The sequence below is a fragment of the Salmo salar genome, chromosome 07 (assembly GCF_965601325.2).
Source record: "Salmo salar chromosome 07, fSalSal1, whole genome shotgun sequence".
Taxonomy (NCBI): Eukaryota; Metazoa; Chordata; class Actinopteri; order Salmoniformes; family Salmonidae; genus Salmo; species Salmo salar.
This window is the reverse complement of record NC_138297.1, coordinates 699,467-727,128: the sequence shown is the minus strand read 5'-3', so window position 1 is coordinate 727,128 and position 27,662 is coordinate 699,467. Positions and strand designations below refer to the sequence as shown.

The following is a 27,662-nucleotide window of genomic DNA, read 5'->3' as shown; positions in this document are numbered from 1 at the left end:
GTAGGCATTTATGAAAATAACTATTCTCTGTTAATAGTACAGTACCTACTGCACGTGTCAAAGAGCACTGTTTCCTCCCAGTTTCAAACTGAGGACCTTTCACGTGTAAAGCTAACGTGATAACCACTACACTACAGAAACTGCTGCTTGATTTTTCTGCAAGGAGTAAACCGAATTTTAAAAATATTCATGGCACGTATTCGAATTTCCAAAATAAAAAATTCATGAAATTTTCTGTTACCACTACGGTAAATCAGAATGTGTCAATGAGCGTTGTTTCCGCCCGGTTTCGAACCAGGGACCTTTCGCGTGTGAAGCGAACGTGATAACCACTACACCACAGAAACTACTGCTACAATTAGCTGCAAGGAGTAAACCGAATTTTAAAAATATTCATGGCACGTATTCGAATTTCCAAAATAAGAGAATAATGAAATTCTTTGTTAACACTATGGTACTTCTTGAATGTGTCGATGAGGGTTGTTTCCGCCTGGTTTCGAACCAGGGACCTTACGCGTGTGAACAAACGTGATAACCACTACACTACAGAAACTGCTGCTACATTTAGCTGCGAGGACTAAACCGAATTTTACAGATATTCATGGCACGTATTCGAATTTCCAAAATACAGAATTCATGAAAATAACAATTCTTTGTTGAAAGTACAGCACCTACTGCACGTGTCAAAGAGCTCTGTTTCCGCCCGGTTTCGAACCGAGGACCTTTCGCGTGTTAAGCGAACGTGATAACCGCTACACTACAGAAACTGCTTCAACAATTATCTGCAAGGAGTAAACCGAATTTTACAGATATTCATGGCACGTGTTCAAATTTCCAAAATTAGGCATTTATGAAAATAACTATTCTCTGTTAATAGTACAGTACCTACTGCACATGTCAAAGAGCACTGTTTCCTCCCGGTTTCAAACTGAGGACCTTTCACGTGTAAAGCTAACGTGATAACCACTACACTACAGAAACTGCTGCTTGATTTTTCTGCAAGGAGTAAACCGAATTTTTAAAATATTCATGGCACGTATTCGAATTTCCAAAATGAGAGAATAATGAAATTCTTTGTTAACACTTTCGTACTTCTTGAATGTGTCAATGAGCGTTGTTTCCGCCTGGTTTCGAACCAGGGACCTTTCGCGTGTGAACAAACGTGATAACCACTACACTACAGAAACTGCTGCTTGATTTTCCTGCAAGAAGTAAACCGAATTTTACAGATATTCAGGGCACGTATTCGAATTTCCAAAATACAGAATTGATGAAAATAACAATTCTTTGTTGAAAGTACAGTACCTACTGCACATGTCAAAGAGCTCTGTTTCCCCCCGGGTTCAAACCGAGGACCTTTCGCGTGTTAAGCGAACGTGATAACCACTACACTACAGAAACTTCTTCGACAATTATCTGCAAGGAGTAAACCGAATATTACAGATATTCATGGCACGTGTTGAAATTTCCAATTTTAGGCATTTATGAAAATAACTATTCTCTTTTAAAAGTAGTGTACCTACTGCACGTGTCTAAGAGCACTGTTTCCGCCCGGTTTCGAACCGAGGACCTTTCGCGTGTAAAGCGAACGCGATAACCACTACACTACAGAAACTGCTGCTTGATTTTCCTGCAAGAAGTAAACCGAATTTTACAGATGTACATCGCACGTGTTCAAATTTCCAAAATTAGGCATTTATGAAAATAACTATTCTCTGTTAATAGTACAGTACCTACTGCACATGTCAAAGAGCACTGTTTCCTCCCGGTTTCAAACTGAGGACCTTTCACGTGTAAAGCGAACGTGATAACCACTACACTACAGAAACTGCTGCTACATTCAGCTGCAAGGAGTAAACCGAATTTTACAGATATTCATGGCACGTATTCGAATTTCCAAAATACAGAATTCATGAAAATAACAATTCTTTGTTGAAAGTACAGTACCTACTGCACTTGTCAAAGAGCTCTGTTTCCGCCCGGTTTCGAACCGAGGACCTTTCGCGTGTTAAGCGAACGTGATTTTTTTTTTTTTTTTTTTTTTTTATATTATCAAAAATGTTTGTTTACAATATTTACAGTACAATCTACTGTTTACAGTACAATCCACAGAGAACAATACAGAAGACACTAGACTAACAGAGGCAGGTGAACAATTCACCCCCTATCAAATTATCAACAAAGAAAATATCAAAACAGTGCTTTCAAAAATTATAAGTGATACCTCCACTCTCCTCTCGTGAAATTAACCCACTCCCTTCAACAAAAGACTCATCAAAATGTTCCATCCCATAATTAAACAACATATCTATGTGTTTACTGAACAGTGCTATAAAGATACTCCACACCTGAACCCTCTTTCTGTCAAAAGAAACATAATTCCTCCTACAAAAAATAGCATACCTCACAAAACTCAAAACCATATTCAACAAACACACATTAGCACCCTCACATTTACCAGACACTCCAAATAACAAAAGTTCCTCCCACGCATACTTTTTCACGAAATCTCCCCCCCAGTTTCTACATAACATTTCCTTAACTTTACAAAAAAAATATTTTAAATCCTCACATTCTATAAACAAATGCATAAGAGTTTCCGGGAAACGTCCACATACGTCGCATTCCCTTTCTATCTCACAATTAATTTTCTTTAGCACCACCTTTGTAAATATTCTATTATGTCTTAGTTTGAAATCATTATTTTCACACTCCTTACTATTATATTTTACATTTAAATTTCCCCATATCTTTTTTTCATCCAATTCCGGAAAAACTACTTTCCAAAATTTCTCAGCAGCCGGCCTTCTACACACTTTTCCTACCATTATTCTATACAATCTTTTCACTGGTATACTAGATAAATGTACTTTCTTCTTACTGCTACCAATGAACAAATTAGGAAATACAAATAAATCTTCTCTTTCAACTTCACTATTTATTAAATCAACCCATGCTCTTGGTATACTATTCTTTATCTTGTCATACATATTATTCACTGTTCCCCTTCCCACCTCTTCATCCCATTCATTGATTATGTCAAAAATAGCTTCCCCAGGTAAAAACCCTGGAATTACCTCATAAGTATAATCTTTTATTTGCCGTAGACCTGCACTCATAAATACTTTATTATACAAAACTTTTTCTTTGTTCTTGATTTTCTCATTCAGAAATATAGGTTGATTCATAATCAGGTCAATATGTCCACATTCATAATATACATTAGGCAACAACTCTGCCCATGCATTTAGCACCTCTTTATAAAAATCTGGTACCTTTTCAAACATTGCCCTTTTAAGCCCCATCAATAAACCATTATCCTCACAACCACCACTCTCCTCTAAGTAGACTCTAAAGAAGTGTTTCCAGCCATAATCTTCACTGTCATACAAATATTTCTTTACTGTTTTTATCCTAATAGCTTTTCTTTTGACATCTAAATCTACAAGTTTTAAACCTCCATCCACATAGTCAGCAATCAATGTTTTCTGAGATATTCTCACTCCTTTACCATCCCAAATAAAATTTGACACCACATTATTCAATTCATTTAGGACCCACTCCGGCATGTCCAGGACTCCCAAAACATACACAAATTTGGATAATACCAAAGCATTTGCAACAATTACTTTCCCTTGTAACTTTAGTTTTCTATTTTTCCAGAAATTCAACGTTAGCTTGACTTTATTAAGGATCCCAGTCCAAGTTATATCTTTTGCCTCTTTCTCCTTTACACCAATGTTTACTCCCAGCACTTTAATAAAATCCTTTGCGCTCTTGAATGGAATCTCACACCCGTTTACATTGATATCCCCAACAAACATTATTTCAGTCTTCTCTATATTAACTTTAGCACCCGATGCCTTGCCATATATATCTATGATCCCCATAATGCTTCCAATACTTTCTATATCCTTCACAGTACAAGTAGTGTCATCAGCGTACTGATGTACAACACTGACACCACCACCTGGGATTCCAACACCCCTTACTTCTTTATTACTATTTATCAATGTAGCTAACGGTTCTGTAGAAACACTGTACAGCAGAGCTGACAAAGGACAGCCCTGCCTTACTGACCTCTCCACAGGGAAAGTATCTGTTAACACTCCGTTACATTTAACACAACTTTTAGCCCCACTATACAACAGGTTGATCCAAGATACAAACTTTGGCCCAAACCCAAACCTCTCCAAAGTCTGTAATAAAAAGCTGTGCTCCACTCTATCGAAAGCTTTGTTAAAGTCCAAACTTAAAACTATACCACCTTCATTTTTCATTTGATTAACAACATCCCTAATTGTACAAATGACATCTGCAATATCTCTTCCAGGTATGCCGTAGGCTTGTGTTGATTCAATAATACTCCCAATCACCTTTTTCATCCTATGCGCTAACACTTTAGTCAGTATCTTATAATCCGAATTTAGAAGGCTAATAGGCCTATAATTTTCTAACTTTAATCTACTGCCCCTATTTTTGAATAAGATCGTTAACATTCCAGTTGACATAGACTCAGGGATTTCCTTATTCTCTTCCATATAATGAAACACCCTCACTAAAATGGGTGCCAAAATATCTACAAAGACTTTATAGAACTCATTTGTTAAACCATCCAAACCCGGACTTTTATTACCTTGCGTGCTAACAATTGCTTCCTTGATTTCCATAATCGAAATCTCTTCATCACACATCATTCTATCTGCCTGCGATACTTTGGCACTAATTGTATCCAACACTTTTACAACACACACTTTATCTACATCATTCTTTTTGTAAAGATTTCTGTAAAAGGTTTCAACTGTCTCTAAGATCCCAACAAAATCGTTTACCTTTACACCTCTTTCATCTTCCAACTCTACAATGTAACTCTTAGTTTGTTTTCTTTTTTCCAGACCCCAAAAAAAAGGATGTACATTTCTCTCCCTCCAAAGCGTACTGTGCCCTGCTCCTAACAATAGCACCCAAACATTTATTTTTTTCATAACGACCCAGCTCTGCATGGATTTTCAAATAATTCACAACATCATAGTCTGGATCCGTATCAGCCTTTTCAAGTTCATGCAACATCCTATTCCTAAGCATTATTTCTTTCTGCTTATCTAAACGGTTATGATTTTTTGCGTACCTAATACTCCTATTTTTTACTTTTACTTTCACTTCCTCCCACCATAAACACACATTCTCTTTTAACAGTACATTAGACATTTCATCATTAATACATTCAACAATTTCATTTCTATATCCTTCCTCCTTTAACAGACTGGCATTTAAACACCAGACACCTCCCCCTCTCCTCTCCACACCAAAACCCATTTGAAATGACATTACTGCATGATCACTATATGCTGTAAAGGTATATGACACCTTCTTAACATTCTGCACCAATTCTTGTTTTGCTAGACATAAATCAATTCTGCTTTGTTTTAATTCCTTTAGAACCACCTGCCTTCTAGAGAATACTCTTCTGTTTGGATTTTCAGCCCTCCATATATCTACTAGATTCTCCTCATTCATAAGTTTCCATAATGCATTTCTAGAAGAGTCATATCTGAATTTAGCACAACTAGAGGCATCCATTCTACTACACCTCACATTAAAATCTCCTATCAGTATACAGTTTTCTGAGCACAGTGTTTTTAATTTGTGAAACATTTCTCTCCTTTCAGATTCAATGTTTGAAGCATAAACATTAATTAAACGAAAAACTACATTTTGAACTTCAAATTCAATTACAATAAGTCTGCCATCATTGTCAGCATATATTTCTTTTACATTTTGCACCACATAATTTTTTATCAAAATAGCCACACCACATGTTTTATCCCCTCCATGACTACAAAAAATTAAATCTGACCATTTACTCTTAATCTCCTGCATTTTGGAGTCTGTCCAATTGGTCTCTTGAAAACACAACAATGAGCGTTGTTTCCGCCTGGTTTCGAACCAAGGACCTTTCGCGTGTGAAGCGAACGTGATAACCACTACACTACAGAAACTGCTGTAACACTTACCTGCAAGGAGTAAAACGAATTTTACTGATATTCATGGCACGTGATCGAATTTCCAAAATTAGGAATTTATGAAAATAACTATTCTCTTTTAAAAGTACAGTACCTACTGCACGTGTCAAAGAGCACTGTTTCCGCCCAGTTTCGAACCGAGGACCTTTCGCGTGTAAAGCGAACGTGATAACCACTACACTACAGAAACTGCTGCTTGATTTTCCTGCAAGAAGTGAACCGAATTTTACAGATATTCATGGCACGTATTCGAATTTCCAAAATAAGGCATTTATGAAAATAACTATTCTCTGTTAATAGTATTGTACCTACTGCACATGTCAAAGAGCACTGTTTCCTCCCGGTTTCAAACTGAGGACCTTTCACGTGTAAAGCTAACGTGATAACCACTACACTACAGAAACTGCTGCTTGATTTTTCTGCAAGGAGTAAGCCGAATTTTAAAAATATTCATGGCACGTATTCGAATTTCCAAAATAAAGAATTCATGAAATTTTCTGTTACCACTATGGTACTACAGAATGTGTCAATGAGCTTTGTTTCCGCCCGGTTTCGAACCAGGGACCTTTCGCGTGTGAAGCGAACGTGATTTTTTTTTTTTTTTTTTTTTTTTTTTTTATTATCAAAAATGTTTGTTTACAATATTTACAGTACAATCTACTGTTTACAGTACAATCCACAGAGAACAATACAGAAGACACTAGACTAACAGAGGCAGGTGAACAATTCACCCCCTATCAAATTATCAACAAAGAAAATATCAAAACAGTGCTTTCAAAAATTATAAGTGATACCTCCACTCTCCTCTCGTGAAATTAACCCACTCCCTTCAACAAAAGACTCATCAAAATGTTCCATCCCATAATTAAACAACATATCTATGTGTTTACTGAACAGTGCTATAAAGATACTCCACACCTGAACCCTCTTTCTGTCAAAAGAAACATAATTCCTCCTACAAAAAATAGCATACCTCACAAAACTCAAAACCATATTCAACAAACACACATTAGCACCCTCACATTTACCAGACACTCCAAATAACAAAAGTTCCTCCCACGCATACTTTTTCACGAAATCTCCCCCCCAGTTTCTACATAACATTTCCTTAACTTTACAAAAAAAATATTTTAAATCCTCACATTCTATAAACAAATGCATAAGAGTTTCCGGGAAACGTCCACATACGTCGCATTCCCTTTCTATCTCACAATTAATTTTCTTTAGCACCACCTTTGTAAATATTCTATTATGTCTTAGTTTGAAATCATTATTTTCACACTCCTTACTATTATATTTTACATTTAAATTTCCCCATATCTTTTTTTCATCCAATTCCGGAAAAACTACTTTCCAAAATTTCTCAGCAGCCGGCCTTCTACACACTTTTCCTACCATTATTCTATACAATCTTTTCACTGGTATACTAGATAAATGTACTTTCTTCTTACTGCTACCAATGAACAAATTAGGAAATACAAATAAATCTTCTCTTTCAACTTCACTATTTATTAAATCAACCCATGCTCTTGGTATACTATTCTTTATCTTGTCATACATATTATTCACTGTTCCCCTTCCCACCTCTTCATCCCATTCATTGATTATGTCAAAAATAGCTTCCCCAGGTAAAAACCCTGGAATTACCTCATATGTATAATCTTTTATTTGCCGTAGACCTGCACTCATAAATACTTTATTATACAAAACTTTTTCTTTGTTCTTGATTTTCTCATTCAGAAATATAGGTTGATTCATAATCAGGTCAATATGTCCACATTCATAATATACATTAGGCAACAACTCTGCCCATGCATTTAGCACCTCTTTATAAAAATCTGGTACCTTTTCAAACATTGCCCTTTTAAGCCCCATCAATAAACCATTATCCTCACAACCACCACTCTCCTCTAAGTAGACTCTAAAGAAGTGTTTCCAGCCATAATCTTCACTGTCATACAAATATTTCTTTACTGTTTTTATCCTAATAGCTTTTCTTTTGACACCTAAATCTACAAGTTTTAAACCTCCATCCACATAGTCAGCAATCAATGTTTTCTGAGATATTCTCACTCCTTTACCATCCCATATAAAATTTGACACCACATTATTCAATTCATTTAGGACCCACTCCGGCATGTCCAGGACTCCCAAAACATACACAAATTTGGATAATACCAAAGCATTTGCAACAATTACTTTCCCTTGTAACTTTAGTTTTCTATTTTTCCAGAAATTCAACGTTAGCTTGACTTTATTAAGGATCCCAGTCCAAGTTATATCTTTTGCCTCTTTCTCCTTTACACCAATGTTTACTCCCAGCACTTTAATAAAATCCTTTGCGCTCTTGAATGGAATCTCACACCCGTTTACATTGATATCCCCAACAAACATTATTTCAGTCTTCTCTATATTAACTTTAGCACCCGATGCCTTGCCATATATATCTATGATCCCCATAATGCTTCCAATACTTTGTATATCCTTCACAGTACAAGTAGTGTCATCAGCGTACTGATGTACAACACTGACACCACCACCTGGGATTCCAACACCCCTTACTTCTTTATTACTATTTATCAATGTAGCTAACGGTTCTGTAGAAACACTGTACAGCAGAGCTGACAAAGGACAGCCCTGCCTTACTGACCTCTCCACAGGGAAAGTATCTGTTAACACTCCGTTACATTTAACACAACTTTTAGCCCCACTATACAACAGGTTGATCCAAGATACAAACTTTGGCCCAAACCCAAACCTCTCCAAAGTCTGTAATAAAAAGCTGTGCTCCACTCTATCGAAAGCTTTGTTAAAGTCCAAACTTAAAACTATACCACCTTCATTTTTCATTTGATTAACAACATCCCTAATTGTACAAATTACACCTGCCATATCTCTTCCAGGTATGCCGTAGGCTTGTGTTGATTCAATAATACTCCCAATCACCTTTTTCATCCTATTCGCTAACACTTTAGTCAGTATCTTATAATCCGAATTTAGAAGGCTAATAGGCCTATAATTTTCTAACTTTAATCTACTGCCCCTATTTTTGAATAAGATCGTTAACATTCCAGTTGACATAGACTCAGGGATTTCCTTATTCTCTTCCATATAATGAAACACCCTCACTAAAATGGGTGCCAAAATATCTACAAAGACTTTATAGAACTCATTTGTTAAACCATCCAAACCCGGACTTTTATTACCTTGCGTGCTAACAATTGCTTCCTTGATTTCCATAATCGAAATCTCTTCATCACACATCATTCTATCTGCCTGCGATACTTTGGCACTAATTGTATCCAACACTTTTACAACACACACTTTATCTACATCATTCTTTTTGTAAAGATTTCTGTAAAAGGTTTCAACTGTCTCTAAGATCCCAACAAAATCGTTTACCTTTACACCTCTTTCATCTTCCAACTCTACAATGTAACTCTTAGTTTGTTTTCTTTTTTCCAGACCCAAAAAAAAGGATGTACATTTCTCTCCCTCCAAAGCGTACTGTGCCCTGCTCCTAACAATAGCACCCAAACATTTATTTTTTTCATAACGACCCAGCTCTGCATGGATTTTCAAATAATTCACAACATCATAGTCTGGATCCGTATCAGCCTTTTCAAGTTCATGCAACATCCTATTCCTAAGCATTATTTCTTTCTGCTTATCTAAACGGTTATGATTTTTTGCGTACCTAATACTCCTACTTTTTACTTTTACTTTCACTTCCTCCCACCATAAACACACATTCTCTTTTAACAGTACATTAGACATTTCATCATTAATACATTCAACAATTTCATTTCTATATCCTTCCTCCTTTAACAGACTGGCATTTAAACACCAGACACCTCCCCCTCTCCTCTCCACACCAAAACCCATTTGAAATGACATTACTGCATGATCACTATATGCTGTAAAGGTATATGACACCTTCTTAACATTCTGCACCAATTCTTGTTTTGCTAGACATAAATCAATTCTGCTTTGTTTTAATTCCTTTAGAACCACCTGCCTTCTAGAGAATACTCTTCTGTTTGGATTTTCAGCCCTCCATATATCTACTAGATTCTCCTCATTCATAAGTTTCCATAATGCATTTCTAGAAGAGTCATATCTGAATTTAGCACAACTAGAGGCATCCATTCTACTACACCTCACATTAAAATCTCCTATCAGTATACAGTTTTCTGAGCACAGTGTTTTTAATTTGTGAAACATTTCTCTCCTTTCAGATTCAATGTTTGAAGCATAAACATTAATTAAACGAAAAACTACATTTTGAACTTCAAATTCAATTACAATAAGTCTGCCATCATTGTCAGCATATATTTCTTTTACATTTTGCACCACATCATTTTTTATCAAAATAGCCACACCACATGTTTTATCCCCTCCATGACTACAAAAAATTAAATCTGACCATTTACTCTTAATCTCCTGCATTTTGGAGTCTGTCCAATTGGTCTCTTGAAAACACAACATGTCTGCCTTAACAGACACTAATACCTGCTCAAATTTGCTCATGTTTCTCAAACTGTTACCATTTAGGGATGCGACTGTAATCATTATGAATGTGTGCAGAAGTATAATCAGAGCCAAACAAGTCCTTAAAAATCCTACTTTTTCTTTTTTCCAAAACCCATCATCTCCCTGGTTTTCGACAATGACCTCTTATTTTTTACAAACAACTGAAGATCCTCACTATCTATTTCATCATCCGTCTCTTTATTTGGATTTTTGGGGGGATCGGCGGGGAAGCCTTTTGAAAAGTGCGCTTTAACAGTGCCCGTGACTTCAGTGGACCCAGCCCACTCTTTGGTGTAATTTTTACACAGGCTTAAAGCTGGCTCAGGCACCTGAGAAGCACCTTGCACCATCTCTACCTGTGTATGTCTTTCACCCATCATGTGCTGCTGTTCCACCTTGTCAGCAGCAGAGACTAAAACGGCGTCTCGTGCTTTGCCAGGAGACATTACAGGCTCTTCAAGCTTATCTGCCACTGTCTCTGGAGTCACACTCTCCATGTCACTCTCATCCTCCCTCTCCATAGGCACACTCCCCTCTTCCTCAGACGTGAGGTCCATTGTTTGCAAAAGTAAGTGATTTTCTCCCTTATTACAGCTACATCTAACTTTAGGTCTGTCACACATTTTGCACACATTTCCTATGTTCCGACATTCTCTGGCATAATGCCCTTGTTCACTACATTTGTGGCATGTGAATTCCGGACATTCCTTAAGTATGTGCCCCGGCTGAATACATAATCTACATACCTTCACTTGATTGTCGTGGATTACACGAAAATATTCAAATCCCTCGACAGTGTTAAATTTTGTAGAATATGGCAAGGATTGCACATTGTCTGTAAACTTTACCTTGCAAAATCTTGTCCCATCTACAATGTCCGTTCCTGGCCACATCCTCCTCTTGATTGGCGTGGTCGCCTTCACCTTCCAGCCTTTTAGTTTCTCTTCTATCTCCTCATCCGTAATGTATGCGGGCAAGTTCAAAAAGGACACCACCAGCTCATCGTTCCCTAGTTCTTTAGCCATGATTTGACAGTTCTTTATCTTTAGCCCGTCTATTAGTCTTTCTTTTCCATTTACATGAGACATTGTTACTTCATACTTATTCCCGTCTTTCATTCGACATCCCAGTATTGTTCCGCAAACTTCCTTTATTCCTCTCAGCAATTCCATCGTTGTTATTTTCCCTTCTCCACTTATTTCCACGTTCACCGTCAGTTCCTTCTCATATGTTCTTTTTTTCAGTTCTTCGTTTAACATTCTGATTTCACTGTTGTCCTTTCTCGTCGTCGTTTGTATTCTTGATGTCGAAGCCATGTTGTCCGTCCGGTTATTTTAAGCAATATCCCCCAAACAGCTCACGCTGATGGGGGACAATAGCAAAAACGTTTCACAGAAACTTCACTACAGTCACTCACAAACTTTCAAACTTATAAGTCAACTAGACCTCCAAAAAAAAACGATATTCTCTCTCAAGCACTCAGACACCTGCTTCTCTTCCACTTCCTGAAACTCCAAAAAGGGGCGTGTAAAGCGAACGTGATAACCGCTACACTACAGAAACTGCTTCAACAATTATCTTCAAGGAGTAAACCGAATTTTACAGATATTCATGGCACGTGTTGAAATTTCCAAATTTAGGAATTTATGAAAATAACTATTCTCTTTTAAAAGTACTGTACCTACTGCACGTGTTTAAGAGCACTGTTTCAGCCCGGTTTCGAACCAAGGAACTTTCGCGTGTAAAGCGAACGTGATATCCACTACACTATAGAAACTGCTGCTTGATTTTCCTGCAAGAAGTAAACCGAATTTTACAGATATTCAGGGCACGTATTCGAATTTCCAAAATAAAGAATTCATGAAATTTTTTGTTACCACTATGGTACTTCAGAATGTGTCAATGAGCGTTGTTTCCGCCCGGTTTCGAACCAGGGACCTTTCGCGTGTGAAGCAAAAGTGATAACCACTATACCACAGAAACTACTGCTACAATTAGCTGCGAGGAGTAAACCGAATTTTACAGATATTCATGGCACGTATTCGAATTTCCAAAATACAGAATTCATGAAAATAACAATTCTTTGTTGAAAGTACAGTACCTACTGCACGTGTCAAAGAGCTCTGTTTCCGCCCGGTTTCGAACCGAGGACCTTTCGCGTGTTAAGCGAACGTGATAACCGCTACACTACAGAAACTGCTTCAACAATTATCTGCTAGGAGTAAACCGAATTTTACAGATATTCATGGCACGTGTTCAAATTTCCAAAATTAGGCATTTATGAAAATAACTATTCTCTGTTAATAGTACAGTACCTACTGCACGTGTCAAAGAGCACTGTTTCCTCCCAGTTTCAAACTGAGGACCTTTCACGTGTAAAGAGAACGTGATAACCACTACACTACAGAAACTGCTGCTTGATTTTTCTGCAAGGAGTAAACCGAATTTGAAAAATATTCATGGCACGTATTCGAATTTCCAAAATAAAGAATTCATGAAATTTTCTGTTACCACTATGGTACTTCAGAATGTGTCAATGAGTGTTGTTTCCGCCCGGTTTCGAACCAGGGACCTTTCGCGTGTGAAGCAATCGTGATAACCACTAGACCACAGAAACTACTGCTACAATTAGCTGCAAGGAGTAAACCGAATTTTAAAAATATTCATGGCACGTATTCGAATTTCCAAAATACAGAATTCATGAAAATAACAATTCTTTGTTGAAAGTACAGTACCTACTGCACTTGTCAAAGAGCACTGTTTCCGCCCGGTTTCGAACCGAGGACCTTTCGCGTGTAAAGCGAACGCGATAACAACTACACTACAGAAACTGCTGCTTGATTTTCCTGCAAGAAGTAAACCGAATTTTACAGATATTCATGGCACGTGTTCAAATTTCCAAAAGTAGGCATTTATGAAAATAACTATTCTCTGTTAATAGTACAGTACCTACTGCACGTGTCAAAGAGCACTGTTTCCTCCCAGTTTCAAACTGAGGACCTTTCACGTGTAAAGCTAACGTGATAACCACTACACTACAGAAACTGCTGCTTGATTTTTCTGCAAGGAGTAAACCGAATTTTAAAAATATTCATGGCACGTATTCGAATTTCCAAAATAAAGAATTCATGAAATTTTCTGTTACCACTACGGTAAATCAGAATGTGTCAATGAGCGTTGTTTCCGCCCGGTTTCGAACCAGGGACCTTTCGCGTGTGAAGCAAACGTGATAACCACTACACTACAGAAACTGCTGCTACATTTAGCTGCGAGGAATAAACCGAATTTTACAGATATTCATGGCACGTATTCGAATTTCCAAAAAACAGAATTCAATAAAATAACAATTCTTTGTTGAAAGTACAGTACCTACTGCACGTGTCAAAGAGCTCTGTTTCCGCCCGGTTTCGAACCGAGGACCTTTCGCGTGTTAAGCGAACGTGATAACCACTACACTACAGAAACTTCTGCAACAATTATCTGCAAGGAGTAAACCGAATTTTACAGATATTCATGGCACGCGTTCAAATTTCCAAAATTAGGCATTTATGAAAATAACTATTCTCTGTTAATAGTACAGTACCTACTGCACGTGTCAAAGAGCACTGTTTCCTCCCAGTTTCAAACTGAGGACCTTTCACGTGTAAAGAGAACGTGATAACCACTACACTACAGAAACTGCTGCTTGATTTTTCTGCAAGGAGTAAACCGAATTTTAAAAATATTCATGGCACGTATTCGAATTTCCAAAATAAACAATTCATGAAATTTTCTGTTACCACTATGGTACTTCAGAATGTGTCAATGAGCGTTGTTTCCGCCCGGTTTCGAACCAGGGACCTTTCGCGTGTGAAGCAAACGTGATAACCACTAGACCACAGAAACTACTGCTACAATTAGCTGCGAGGAGTAAATCGAATTTTACAGATATTCATGGCACGTATTCGAATTTCCAAAATACAGAATTCATGAAAATAACAATTCTTTGTTGAAAGTACAGTACCTACTGCACGTGTCAAAGAGCTCTGTTTCCGCCCGGTTTCAAACCGAGGACCTTTCGCGTGTTAAGCAAACGTGATAACCGCTACACTACAGAAACTGCTTCAACAATTATCTGCAAGGAGTAAACCGAATTTTACAGATATTCATGGCACGTGTTCAAATTTCCAAAATTAGGCATTTATGAAAATAACTATTCTCTGTTAATAGTACAGTACCCACTGCACATGTCAAAGAGCACTGTTTCCTCCCGGTTTCAAACTGAGGACCTTTCACGTGTAAAGCGAAAGTGATAACCACTACACTACAGACACTGCTGCTACATTCCGCTGCAAGGAGTAAACCGAATTTTACAGATATTCATGGCACGTGTTGAAATTTCCAAATTTAGGCATTTATGAAAATAACTATTCTCTTTTAAAAGTACTGTACCTACTGCAGGTGTCAAAGAGCACTGTTTCCGCCCGGTTTCGAACCGAGGACCTTTCGCGTGTAAAGCGAACGTGATAACCACTACACTACAGAAACTTCTGCTTGATTTTCCTGCAAGAAGTAAACCGAATTTTACAGATATTCAGGGCACGTATTCGAATTTCCAAAATAAAGAATTCATGAAATTTTCTGTTACCACTACGGTAAATCACAATGTGTCAATGAGTGTTGTTTCCGCCCGGTTTCGAACCAGGGACCTTTCGCGTGTGAAGCAAACGTGATAACCACTACACTACAGAAACTGCTGCTATATTTAGCTGCGAGAAGTAAACCGAATTTTACAGATATTCATGGCACGTATTCGAATTTCCAAAATACAGAATTCATGAAAATAACAATTCTTTGTTGAAAGTACAATACCTACTGCACGTGTCAAAGAGCTCTGTTTCCGCCCGGTTTCGAACCGAGGACCTTTCGCGTGTTAAGCGAACGTGATAACCACTACACTAGAGAAACTTCTGCAACAATTATCTGCAAGGAGTAAACCGAATTTTACAGATATTCATGGCACGCGTTCAAATTTCCAAAATTAGGCATTTATGAAAATAACTATTCTCTGTTAATAGTACAGTACCTACTGCACGTGTCAAAGAGCACTGTTTCCTCCCAGTTTCAAACTGAGGACCTTTCACGTGTAAAGAGAACGTGATAACCACTACACTACAGAAACTGCTGCTTGATTTTTCTGCAAGGAGTAAACCGAATTTTAAAAATATTCATGGCACGTATTCGAATTTCCAAAATAAAGAATTCATGAAATTTTCTGTTACCACTATGGTACTTCAGAATGTGTCAATGAGCGTTGTTTCCGCCCGGTTTCGAACCAGGGACCTTTCGCGTGTGAAGCAAACGTGATAACCACTAGACCACAGAAACTACTGCTACAATTAGCTGCGAGGAGTAAATCGAATTTTACAGATATTCATGGCACGTATTCGAATTTCCAAAATACAGAATTCATGAAAATAACAATTCTTTGTTGAAAGTACAGTACCTACTGCACGTGTCAAAGAGCTCTGTTTCCGCCCGGTTTCAAACCGAGGACCTTTCGCGTGTTAAGCAAACGTGATAACCGCTACACTACAGAAACTGCTTCAACAATTATCTGCAAGGAGTAAACCGAATTTTACAGATATTCATGGCACGTGTTCAAATTTCCAAAATTAGGCATTTATGAAAATAACTATTCTCTGTTAATAGTAGAGTACCTACTGCACGTGTCAAAGAGCACTGTTTCCGCCAGGGTTTGGAACCGAGGACCTTTTGCGTGTAAAGCGAACGTGATAACCACTACACTACAGAAACTTCTGCTTGATTTTCCTGCAAGAAGTAAACCGAATTTTACAGATATTCAGGGCACGTATTCGAATTTCCAAAATAAAGAATTCATGAAATTTTCTGTTACCACTACGGTAAATCACAATGTGTCAATGAGTGTTGTTTCCGCCCGGTTTCGAACCAGGGACCTTTCGCGTGTGAAGCAAACGTGATAACCACTACACTACAGAAACTGCTGCTACATTTAGCTGCGAGGAGTAAACCGAATTTTACAGATATTCATGGCACGTATTCGAATTTCCAAAATACAGAATTCATGAAAATAACAATTCTTTGTTGAAAGTACAGTACCTACTGCACGTGTCAAAGAGCTCTGTTTCCGCCCGGTTTCGAACCGAGGACCTTTCGCGTGTTAAGCGAACCTGATAACCACTACACTACAGAAACTTCTGCAACAATTATCTGCAAGGAGTAAACCGAATTTTACAGATATTCATGGCACGCGTTCAAATTTCCAAAATTAGGCATTTATGAAAATAACTATTCTCTGTTAATAGTACAGTACCTACTGCACGTGTCAAAGAGCACTGTTTCCTCCCAGTTTCAAACTGAGGACCTTTCACGTGTAAAGAGAACGTGATAACCACTACACTACAGAAACTGCTGCTTGATTTTTCTGCAAGGAGTAAACCGAATTTTAAAAATATTCATGGCACGTATTCGAATTTCCAAAATAAACAATTCATGAAATTTTCTGTTACCACTATGGTACTTCAGAATGTGTCAATGAGCGTTGTTTCCGCCCGGTTTCGAACCAGGGACCTTTCGCGTGTTAAGCAAACGTGATAACCGCTACACTACAGAAACTGCTTCAACAATTATCTGCAAGGAGTAAACCGAATTTTACAGATATTCATGGCACGTGTTCAAATTTCCAAAATTAGGCATTTATGAAAATAACTATTCTCTGTTAATAGTACAGTACCTACTGCACATGTCAAAGAGCACTGTTTCCTCCCGGTTTCAAACTGAGGACCTTTCACGTGTAAAGCGAACGTGATAACCACTACACTACAGAAACTTCTGCCTGATTTTCCTGCAAGAAGTAAACCGAATTTTACAGATATTCAGGGCACGTATTCGAATTTCCAAAATAAAGAATTCATGAAATTTTCTGTTACCACTACGGTAAATCACAATGTGTCAATGAGTGTTGTTTCCGCCCGGTTTCGAACCAGGGACCTTTCGCGTGTGAAGCAAACGTGATAACCACTACACTACAGAAACTGCTGCTACATTTAGCTGCGAGGAGTAAACCGAATTTTACAGATATTCATGGCACGTATTCGAATTTCCAAAATACAGAATTCATGAAAATAACAATTCTTTGTTGAAAGTACAGTACCTACTGCACATGTCAAAGAGCAGTGTTTCCTCCTGGTTTCAAACTGAGGACCTTTCACGTGTAAAGCTAACGTGATAACCACTACACTACAGAAACTGCTGCTACATTTAGCTGCAAGGAGTAAACCGAATTTTACAGATATTCATGGCACGTGTTGAAATTTCCAAATTTAGGCATTTATGAAAATAACTATTCTCTTTTAAAAGTACTGTACCTACTGCAGGTGTCAAAGAGCACTGTTTCCGCCCGAGGACCTTTCGCGTGTAAAGCGAACGTGATAACCACTACACTACAGAAACTTCTGCTTGATTTTCCTGCAAGAAGTAAACCGAATTTTACAGATATTCATGGCACGTATTCGAATTTCCAAAATACAGAATTCATGAAAATAACAATTCTTTGTTGAAAGTACAGTACCTACTGCACGTGTCAAAGAGCTCTGTTTCCGCCCGGTTTCGAACCGAGGACCTTTCGCGTGTTAAGCGAACCTGATAACCACTACACTACAGAAACTTCTGCAACAATTATCTGCAAGGAGTAAACCGAATTTTACAGATATTCATGGCACGCGTTCAAATTTCCAAAATTAGGCATTTATGAAAATAACTATTCTCTGTTAATAGTACAGTACCTACTGCACGTGTCAAAGAGCACTGTTTCCTCCCAGTTTCAAACTGAGGACCTTTCACGTGTAAAGAGAACGTGATAACCACTACACTACAGAAACTGCTGCTTGATTTTTCTGCAAGGAGTAAACCGAATTTTAAAAATATTCATGGCACGTATTCGAATTTCCAAAATAAAGAATTCATGAAATTTTCTGTTACCACTATGGTACTTCAGAATGTGTCAATGAGCGTTGTTTCCGCCCGGTTTCGAACCAGGGACCTTTCGCGTGTTAAGCAAACGTGATAACCGCTACACTACAGAAACTGCTTAAACAATTATCTGCAAGGAGTAAACCGAATTTTACAGATATTCATGGCACGTGTTCAAATTTCCAAAATTAGGCATTTATGAAAATAACTATTCTCTGTTAATAGTACAGTACCTACTGCACATGTCAAAGAGCACTGTTTCCTCCCGGTTTCAAACTGAGGACCTTTCACGTGTAAAGCGAACGTGATAACCACTACACTACAGAAACTTCTTCTTGATTTTCCTGCAAGAAGTAAACCGAATTTTACAGATATTCAGGGCACGTATTCGAATTTCCAAAATAAAGAATTCATGAAATTTTCTGTTACCACTACGGTAAATCACAATGTGTCAATGAGTGTTGTTTCCGCCCGGTTTCGAACCAGGGACCTTTCGCGTGTGAAGCAAACGTGATAACCACTACACTACAGAAACTGCTGCTACATTTAGCTGCGAGGAGTAAACCGAATTTTACAGATATTCATGGCACGTATTCGAATTTCCAAAATACAGAATTCATGAAAATAACAATTCTTTGTTGAAAGTACAGTACCTACTGCACGTGTCAAAGAGCTCTGTTTCCGCCCGGTTTCGAACCGAGGACCTTTCGCGTGTTAAGCGAACCTGATAACCACTACACTACAGAAACTTCTGCAACAATTATCTGCAAGGAGTAAACCGAATTTTACAGATATTCATGGCACGCGTTCAAATTTCCAAAATTAGGCATTTATGAAAATAACTATTCTCTGTTAATAGTACAGTACCTACTGCACGTGTCAAAGAGCACTGTTTCCTCCCAGTTTCAAACTGAGGACCTTTCACGTGTAAAGAGAACGTGATAACCACTACACTACAGAAACTGCTGCTTGATTTTTCTGCAAGGAGTAAACCGAATTTTAAAAATATTCATGGCACGTATTCGAATTTCCAAAATAAACAATTCATGAAATTTTCTGTTACCACTATGGTACTTCAGAATGTGTCAATGAGCGTTGTTTCCGCCCGGTTTCGAACCAGGGACCTTTCGCGTGTTAAGCAAACGTGATAACCGCTACACTACAGAAACTGCTTCAACAATTATCTGCAAGGAGTAAACCGAATTTTACAGATATTCATGGCACGTGTTCAAATTTCCAAAATTAGGCATTTATGAAAATAACTATTCTCTGTTAATAGTACAGTACCTACTGCACATGTCAAAGAGCACTGTTTCCTCCCGGTTTCAAACTGAGGACCTTTCACGTGTAAAGCGAACGTGATAACCACTACACTACAGAAACTTCTGCCTGATTTTCCTGCAAGAAGTAAACCGAATTTTACAGATATTCAGGGCACGTATTCGAATTTCCAAAATAAAGAATTCATGAAATTTTCTGTTACCACTACGGTAAATCACAATGTGTCAATGAGTGTTGTTTCCGCCCGGTTTCGAACCAGGGACCTTTCGCGTGTGAAGCAAACGTGATAACCACTACACTACAGAAACTGCTGCTACATTTAGCTGCGAGGAGTAAACCGAATTTTACAGATATTCATGGCACGTATTCGAATTTCCAAAATACAGAATTCATGAAAATAACAATTCTTTGTTGAAAGTACAGTACCTACTGCACGTGTCAAAGAGCTCTGTTTCCGCCCGGTTTCGAACCGAGGACCTTTCGCGTGTTAAGCGAACCTGATAACCACTACACTACAGAAACTTCTGCAACAATTATCTGCAAGGAGTAAACCGAATTTTACAGATATTCATGGCACGCGTTCAAATTTCCAAAATTAGGCATTTATGAAAATAACTATTCTCTGTTAATAGTACAGTACCTACTGCACGTGTCAAAGAGCACTGTTTCCTCCCAGTTTCAAACTGAGGACCTTTCACGTGTAAAGAGAACGTGATAACCACTACACTACAGAAACTGCTGCTTGATTTTTCTGCAAGGAGTAAACCGAATTTTAAAAATATTCATGGCACGTATTCGAATTTCCAAAATAAAGAATTCATGAAATTTTCTGTTACCACTATGGTACTTCAGAATGTGTCAATGAGCGTTGTTTCCGCCCGGTTTCGAACCAGGGACCTTTCGCGTGTTAAGCAAACGTGATAACCGCTACACTACAGAAACTGCTTAAACAATTATCTGCAAGGAGTAAACCGAATTTTACAGATATTCATGGCACGTGTTCAAATTTCCAAAATTAGGCATTTATGAAAATAACTATTCTCTGTTAATAGTACAGTACCTACTGCACATGTCAAAGAGCACTGTTTCCTCCCGGTTTCAAACTGAGGACCTTTCACGTGTAAAGCGAACGTGATAACCACTACACTACAGAAACTTCTTCTTGATTTTCCTGCAAGAAGTAAACCGAATTTTACAGATATTCAGGGCACGTATTCGAATTTCCAAAATAAAGAATTCATGAAATTTTCTGTTACCACTACGGTAAATCACAATGTGTCAATGAGTGTTGTTTCCGCCCGGTTTCGAACCAGGGACCTTTCGCGTGTGAAGCAAACGTGATAACCACTACACTACAGAAACTGCTGCTACATTTAGCTGCGAGGAGTAAACCGAATTTTACAGATATTCATGGCACGTATTCGAATTTCCAAAATACAGAATTCATGAAAATAACAATTCTTTGTTGAAAGTACAGTACCTACTGCACGTGTCAAAGAGCTCTGTTTCCGCCCGGTTTCGAACCGAGGACCTTTCGCGTGTTAAGCGAACCTGATAACCACTACACTACAGAAACTTCTGCAACAATTATCTGCAAGGAGTAAACCGAATTTTACAGATATTCATGGCACGTGATCAAATTTCCAAAATTAGGCATTTATGAAAATAACTATTCTCTGTTAATAGTACAGTACCTACTGCACATGTCAAAGAGCAGTGTTTCCTCCTGGTTTCAAACTGAGGACCTTTCACGTGTAAAGCTAACGTGATAACCACTACACTACAGAAACTGCTGCTACATTTAGCTGCAAGGAGTAAACCGAATTTTACAGATATTCATGGCACGTGTTGAAATTTCCAAATTTAGGCATTTATGAAAATAACTATTCTCTTTTAAAAGTACTGTACCTACTGCAGGTGTCAAAGAGCACTGTTTCCGCCCGAGGACCTTTCGCGTGTAAAGCGAACGTGATAACCACTACACTACAGAAACTTCTGCTTGATTTTCCTGCAAGAAGTAAACCGAATTTTACAGATATTCATGGCACGTATTCGAATTTCCAAAATAAAGAATTCATGAAATTTTCTGTTACCACTATGGTACTTCAGAATGTGTCAATGAGTTTTGTTTCCGCCCGGTTTCGAACCAGGGACCTTTCGCGTGTGAAGCAAACGTGATTTTTTTTTTTTTTTTTTTTTTTATTATCAAAAATGTTTGTTTACAATATTTACAGTACAATCTACTGTTTACAGTACAATCCACAGAGAACAATACAGAAGACACTAGACTAACAGAGGCAGGTGAACAATTCACCCCCTATCAAATTATCAAAACAGTGCTTTCAAAAATTATAAGTGATACCTCCACTCTCCTCTTGTGAAATTAACCCACTCCCTTCAACAAAAGACTCATCAAAATGTTCCATCCCATAATTAAACAACATATCTATGTGTTTACTGAACAGTGCTATAAAGATACTCCACACCTGAACCCTCTTTCTGTCAAAAGAAACATAATTCCTCCTACAAAAAATAGCATACCTCACAAAACTCAAAACCATATTCAACAAACACACATTAGCACCCTCACATTTACCAGACACTCCAAATAACAAAAGTTCCTCCCACGCATACTTTTTCACGAAATCTCCCCCCCAGTTTCTACATAACATTTCCTTAACTTTACAAAAAAAATATTTTAAATCCTCACATTCTATAAACAAATGCATAAGAGTTTCCGGGAAACGTCCACATACGTCGCATTCCCTTTCTATCTCACAATTAATTTTCTTTAGCACCACCTTTGTAAATATTCTATTATGTCTTAGTTTGAAATCATTATTTTCACACTCCTTACTATTATATTTTACATTTAAATTTCCCCATATCTTTTTTTCATCCAATTCCGGAAAAACTACTTTCAAAAATTTCTCAGCAGCCGGCCTTCTACACACTTTTCCTACCATTATTCTATACAATCTTTTCACTGGTATACTAGATAAATGTACTTTCTTCTTACTGCTACCAATGAACAAATTAGGAAATACAAATAAATCTTCTCTTTCAACTTCACTATTTATTAAATCAACCCATGCTCTTGGTATACTATTCTTTATCTTGTCATACATATTATTCACTGTTCCCCTTCCCACCTCTTCATCCCATTCATTGATTATGTCAAAAATAGCTTCCCCAGGTAAAAACCCTGGAATTACCTCATAAGTATAATCTTTTATTTGCCGTAGACCTGCACTCATAAATACTTTATTATACAAAACTTTTTCTTTGTTCTTGATTTTCTCATTCAGAAATATAGGTTGATTCAGAATCAGGTCAATATGTCCACATTCATAATATACATTAGGCAACAACTCTGCCCATGCATTTAGCACCTCTTTATAAAAATCTGGTACCTTTTCAAACATTGCCCTTTTAAGCCCCATCAATAAACCATTATCCTCACAACCACCACTCTCCTCTAAGTAGACTCTAAAGAAGTGTTTCCAGCCATAATCTTCACTGTCATACAAATATTTCTTTACTGTTTTTATCCTAATAGCTTTTCTTTTGACATCTAAATCTACAAGTTTTAAACCTCCATCCACATAGTCAGCAATCAATGTTTTCTGAGATATTCTCACTCCTTTACCATCCCAAATAAAATTTGACACCACATTATTCAATTCATTTAGGACCCACTCCGGCATGTCCAGGACTCCCAAAACATACACAAATTTGGATAATACCAAAGCATTTGCAACAATTACTTTCCCTTGTAACTTTAGTTTTCTATTTTTCCAGAAATTCAACGTTAGCTTGACTTTATTAAGTATCCCAGTCCAAGTTATATCTTTTGCCTCTTTCTCCTTTACACCAATGTTTACTCCCAGCACTTTAATAAAATCCTTTGCGCTCTTGAATGGAATCTCACACCCGTTTACATTGATATCCCCAACAAACATTATTTCAGTCTTCTCTATATTAACTTTAGCACCCGATGCCTTGCCATATATATCTATGATCCCCATAATGCTTCCAATACTTTCTATATCCTTCACAGTACAAGTAGTGTCATCAGCGTACTGATGTACAACACTGACACCACCACCTGGGATTCCAACACCCCTTACTTCTTTATTACTATTTATCAATGTAGCTAACGGTTCTGTAGAAACACTGTACAGCAGAGCTGACAAAGGACAGCCCTGCCTTACTGACCTCTCCACAGGGAAAGTATCTGTTAACACTCCGTTACATTTAACACAACTTTTAGCCCCACTATACAACAGGTTGATCCAAGATACAAACTTTGGCCCAAACCCAAACCTCTCCAAAGTCTGTAATAAAAAGCTGTGCTCCACTCTATCGAAAGCTTTGTTAAAGTCCAAACTTAAAACTATACCACCTTCATTTTTCATTTGATTAACAACATCCCTAATTGTACAAATTACATCTGAAATATCTCTTCCAGGTATGCCGTAGGCTTGTGTTGATTCAATAATACTCCCAATCACCTTTTTCATCCTATTCGCTAACACTTTAGTCAGTATCTTATAATCCGAATTTAGAAGGCTAATAGGCCTATAATTTTCTAACTTTAATCTACTGCCCCTATTTTTGAATAAGATCGTTAACATTCCAGTTGACATAGACTCAGGGATTTCCTTATTCTCTTCCATATAATGAAACACCCTCACTAAAATGGGTGCCAAAATATCTACAAAGACTTTATAGAACTCATTTGTTAAACCATCCAAACCCGGACTTTTATTACCTTGCGTGCTAACAATTGCTTCCTTGATTTCCATAATCGAAATCTCTTCATCACACATCATTCTATCTGCCTGCGATACTTTGGCACTAATTGTATCCAACACTTTTACAACACACACTTTATCTACATCATTCTTTTTGTAAAGATTTCTGTAAAAGGTTTCAACTGTCTCTAAGATCCCAACAAAATCGTTTACCTTTACACCTCTTTCATCTTCCAACTCTACAATGTAACTCTTAGTTTGTTTTCTTTTTTCCAGACCCAAAAAAAAGGATGTACATTTCTCTCCCTCCAAAGCGTACTGTGCCCTGCTCCTAACAATAGCACCCAAACATTTATTTTTTTCATAACGACCCAGCTCTGCATGGATTTTCAAATAATTCACAACATCATAGTCTGGATCCGTATCAGCCTTTTCAAGTTCATGCAACATCCTATTCCTAAGCATTATTTCTTTCTGCTTATCTAAACGGTTATGATTTTTTGCGTACCTAATACTCCTATTTTTTACTTTTACTTTCACTTCCTCCCACCATAAACACACATTCTCTTTTAACAGTACATTAGACATTTCATCATTAATACATTCAACAATTTCATTTCTATATCCTTCCTCCTTTAACAGACTGGCATTTAAACACCAGACACCTCCCCCTCTCCTCTCCACACCAAAACCCATTTGAAATGACATTACTGCATGATCACTATATGCTGTAAAGGTATATGACACCTTCTTAACATTCTGCACCAATTCTTGTTTTGCTAGACATAAATCAATTCTGCTTTGTTTTAATTCCTTTAGAACCACCTGCCTTCTAGAGAATACTCTTCTGTTTGGATTTTCAGCCCTCCATATATCTACTAGATTCTCCTCATTCATAAGTTTCCATAATGCATTTCTAGAAGAGTCATATCTGAATTTAGCACAACTAGAGGCATCCATTCTACTACACCTCACATTAAAATCTCCTATCAGTATACAGTTTTCTGAGCACAGTGTTTTTAATTTGTGAAACATTTCTCTCCTTTCAGATTCAATGTTTGAAGCATAAACATTAATTAAACGAAAAACTACATTTTGAACTTCAAATTCAATTACAATAAGTCTGCCATCATTGTCAGCATATATTTCTTTTACATTTTGCACCACATCATTTTTTATCAAAATAGCCACACCACATGTTTTATCCCCTCCATGACTACAAAAAATTAAATCTGACCATTTACTCTTAATCTCCTGCATTTTGGAGTCTGTCCAATTGGTCTCTTGAAAACACAACATGTCTGCCTTAACAGACACTAATACCTGCTCAAATTTGCTCATGTTTCTCAAACTGTTACCATTTAGGGATGCGACTGTAATCATTATGAATGTGTGCAGAAGTATAATCAGAGCCAAACAAGTCCTTAAAAATCCTACTTTTTCTTTTTTCCAAAACCCATCATCTCCCTGGTTTTCGACAATGACCTCTTATTTTTTACAAACAACTGAAGATCCTCACTATCTATTTCATCATCCGTCTCTTTATTTGGATTTTTGGGGGGAGCGGCGGGGAAGCCTTTTGAAAAGTGCGCTTTAACAGTGCCCGTGACTTCAGTGGACCCAGCCCACTCTTTGGTGTAATTTTTACACAGGCTTAAAGCTGGCTCAGGCACCTGAGAAGCACCTTGCACCATCTCTACCTGTGTATGTCTTTCACCCATCATGTGCTGCTGTTCCACCTTGTCAGCAGCAGAGACTAAAACGGCGTCTCGTGCTTTGCCAGGAGACATTACAGGCTCTTCAAGCTTATCTGCCACTGTCTCTGGAGTCACACTCTCCATGTCACTCTCATCCTCCCTCTCCATAGGCACACTCCCCTCTTCCTCAGACGTGAGGTCCATTGTTTGCAAAAGTAAGTGATTTTCTCCCTTATTACAGCTACATCTAACTTTAGGTCTGTCACACATTTTGCACACATTTCCTATGTTCCGACATTCTCTGGCATAATGCCCTTGTTCACTACATTTGTGGCATGTGAATTCCGGACATTCCTTAAGTATGTGCCCCGGCTGAATACATAATCTACATACCTTCACTTGATTGTCGTGGATTACACGAAAATATTCAAATCCCTCGACAGTGTTAAATTTAGTAGAATATGGCAAGGATTGCACATTGTCTGTAAACTTTACCTTGCAAAATCTTGTCCCATCTACAATGTCCGTTCCTGGCCACATCCTCCTCTTGATTGGCGTGGTCGCCTTCACCTTCCAGCCTTTTAGTTTCTCTTCTATCTCCTCATCCGTAATGTATGCGGGCAAGTTCAAAAAGGACACCACCAGCTCATCGTTCCCTAGTTCTTTAGCCATGATTTGACAGTTCTTTATCTTTAGCCCGTCTATTAGTCTTTCTTTTCCATTTACATGAGACATTGTTACTTCATACTTATTCCCGTCTTTCATTCGACATCCCAGTATTGTTCCGCAAACTTCCTTTATTCCTCTCAGCAATTCCATCGTTGTTATTTTCCCTTCTCCACTTATTTCCACGTTCACCGTCAGTTCCTTCTCATATGTTCTTTTTATCAGTTCTTCGTTTAACATTCTGATTTCACTGTTATCCTTTCTCGTCGTCGTTTGTATTCTTGATGTCGAAGCCATGTTGTCCGTCCGGTTATTTTAAGCAATATCCCCCAAACAGCTCACGCTGATGGGGGACAATAGCAAAAACGTTTCACAGAAACTTCACTACAGTCACTCACAAACTTTCAAACTTATAAGTCAACTAGACCTCCAAAAAAAACGATATTCTCTCTCAAGCACTCAGACACCTGCTTCTCTTCCACTTCCTGAAACTCCAAAAAGGGGCGTGTAAAGCGAACGTGATAACCGCTACACTACAGAAACTGCTTCAACAATTATCTGCAAGGAGTAAACCGAATTTTACAGATATTCATGGCACGTGTTCAAATTTCCAAAATTAGGCATTTATGAAAATAACTATTCTCTGTTAATAGTACAGTACCTACTGCACATGTCAAAGAGCACTGTTTCCTCCCGGTTTCAAACTGAGGACC

General features: G+C 37.8%; 20 non-coding genes across 20 annotated transcripts; all 20 read right to left on the bottom strand.

The window, feature by feature from the left end:
- Positions 1-274: 274 nt before the first annotated feature.
- Positions 275-347, bottom strand: trnav-cac (transfer RNA valine (anticodon CAC)). The gene has a single exon. It is a non-coding gene; the product is annotated as a tRNA-Val (tRNA).
- A 347-nt stretch (positions 348-694) lies between these two features.
- Positions 695-767, bottom strand: trnav-aac (transfer RNA valine (anticodon AAC)). The gene has a single exon. It is a non-coding gene; the product is annotated as a tRNA-Val (tRNA).
- A 775-nt stretch (positions 768-1,542) lies between these two features.
- Positions 1,543-1,615, bottom strand: trnav-uac (transfer RNA valine (anticodon UAC)). The gene has a single exon. It is a non-coding gene; the product is annotated as a tRNA-Val (tRNA).
- A 4,311-nt stretch (positions 1,616-5,926) lies between these two features.
- Positions 5,927-5,999, bottom strand: trnav-cac (transfer RNA valine (anticodon CAC)). Its single transcript has one exon. It is a non-coding gene; the product is annotated as a tRNA-Val (tRNA).
- A 141-nt stretch (positions 6,000-6,140) lies between these two features.
- trnav-uac (transfer RNA valine (anticodon UAC)) lies at positions 6,141-6,213 on the bottom strand. Its single transcript has one exon. It is a non-coding gene; the product is annotated as a tRNA-Val (tRNA).
- Positions 6,214-12,680: 6,467 nt separating this feature from the next.
- trnav-aac (transfer RNA valine (anticodon AAC)) lies at positions 12,681-12,753 on the bottom strand. The gene has a single exon. It is a non-coding gene; the product is annotated as a tRNA-Val (tRNA).
- Positions 12,754-13,314: 561 nt separating this feature from the next.
- Positions 13,315-13,387, bottom strand: trnav-uac (transfer RNA valine (anticodon UAC)). Its single transcript has one exon. It is a non-coding gene; the product is annotated as a tRNA-Val (tRNA).
- Positions 13,388-13,734: 347 nt separating this feature from the next.
- On the bottom strand, positions 13,735-13,807 carry trnav-cac (transfer RNA valine (anticodon CAC)). Its single transcript has one exon. It is a non-coding gene; the product is annotated as a tRNA-Val (tRNA).
- A 141-nt stretch (positions 13,808-13,948) lies between these two features.
- On the bottom strand, positions 13,949-14,021 carry trnav-aac (transfer RNA valine (anticodon AAC)). The gene has a single exon. It is a non-coding gene; the product is annotated as a tRNA-Val (tRNA).
- Positions 14,022-15,010: 989 nt separating this feature from the next.
- On the bottom strand, positions 15,011-15,083 carry trnav-uac (transfer RNA valine (anticodon UAC)). Its single transcript has one exon. It is a non-coding gene; the product is annotated as a tRNA-Val (tRNA).
- A 133-nt stretch (positions 15,084-15,216) lies between these two features.
- On the bottom strand, positions 15,217-15,289 carry trnav-cac (transfer RNA valine (anticodon CAC)). Its single transcript has one exon. It is a non-coding gene; the product is annotated as a tRNA-Val (tRNA).
- A 1,196-nt stretch (positions 15,290-16,485) lies between these two features.
- Positions 16,486-16,558, bottom strand: trnav-cac (transfer RNA valine (anticodon CAC)). Its single transcript has one exon. It is a non-coding gene; the product is annotated as a tRNA-Val (tRNA).
- Positions 16,559-17,119: 561 nt separating this feature from the next.
- Positions 17,120-17,192, bottom strand: trnav-aac (transfer RNA valine (anticodon AAC)). The gene has a single exon. It is a non-coding gene; the product is annotated as a tRNA-Val (tRNA).
- A 347-nt stretch (positions 17,193-17,539) lies between these two features.
- Positions 17,540-17,612, bottom strand: trnav-cac (transfer RNA valine (anticodon CAC)). The gene has a single exon. It is a non-coding gene; the product is annotated as a tRNA-Val (tRNA).
- Positions 17,613-18,590: 978 nt separating this feature from the next.
- Positions 18,591-18,663, bottom strand: trnav-aac (transfer RNA valine (anticodon AAC)). The gene has a single exon. It is a non-coding gene; the product is annotated as a tRNA-Val (tRNA).
- A 347-nt stretch (positions 18,664-19,010) lies between these two features.
- On the bottom strand, positions 19,011-19,083 carry trnav-cac (transfer RNA valine (anticodon CAC)). Its single transcript has one exon. It is a non-coding gene; the product is annotated as a tRNA-Val (tRNA).
- A 561-nt stretch (positions 19,084-19,644) lies between these two features.
- trnav-aac (transfer RNA valine (anticodon AAC)) lies at positions 19,645-19,717 on the bottom strand. Its single transcript has one exon. It is a non-coding gene; the product is annotated as a tRNA-Val (tRNA).
- A 347-nt stretch (positions 19,718-20,064) lies between these two features.
- On the bottom strand, positions 20,065-20,137 carry trnav-cac (transfer RNA valine (anticodon CAC)). Its single transcript has one exon. It is a non-coding gene; the product is annotated as a tRNA-Val (tRNA).
- A 561-nt stretch (positions 20,138-20,698) lies between these two features.
- trnav-aac (transfer RNA valine (anticodon AAC)) lies at positions 20,699-20,771 on the bottom strand. Its single transcript has one exon. It is a non-coding gene; the product is annotated as a tRNA-Val (tRNA).
- Positions 20,772-21,118: 347 nt separating this feature from the next.
- trnav-cac (transfer RNA valine (anticodon CAC)) lies at positions 21,119-21,191 on the bottom strand. The gene has a single exon. It is a non-coding gene; the product is annotated as a tRNA-Val (tRNA).
- Between the last annotated feature and the right edge of the window lie 6,471 nt (positions 21,192-27,662).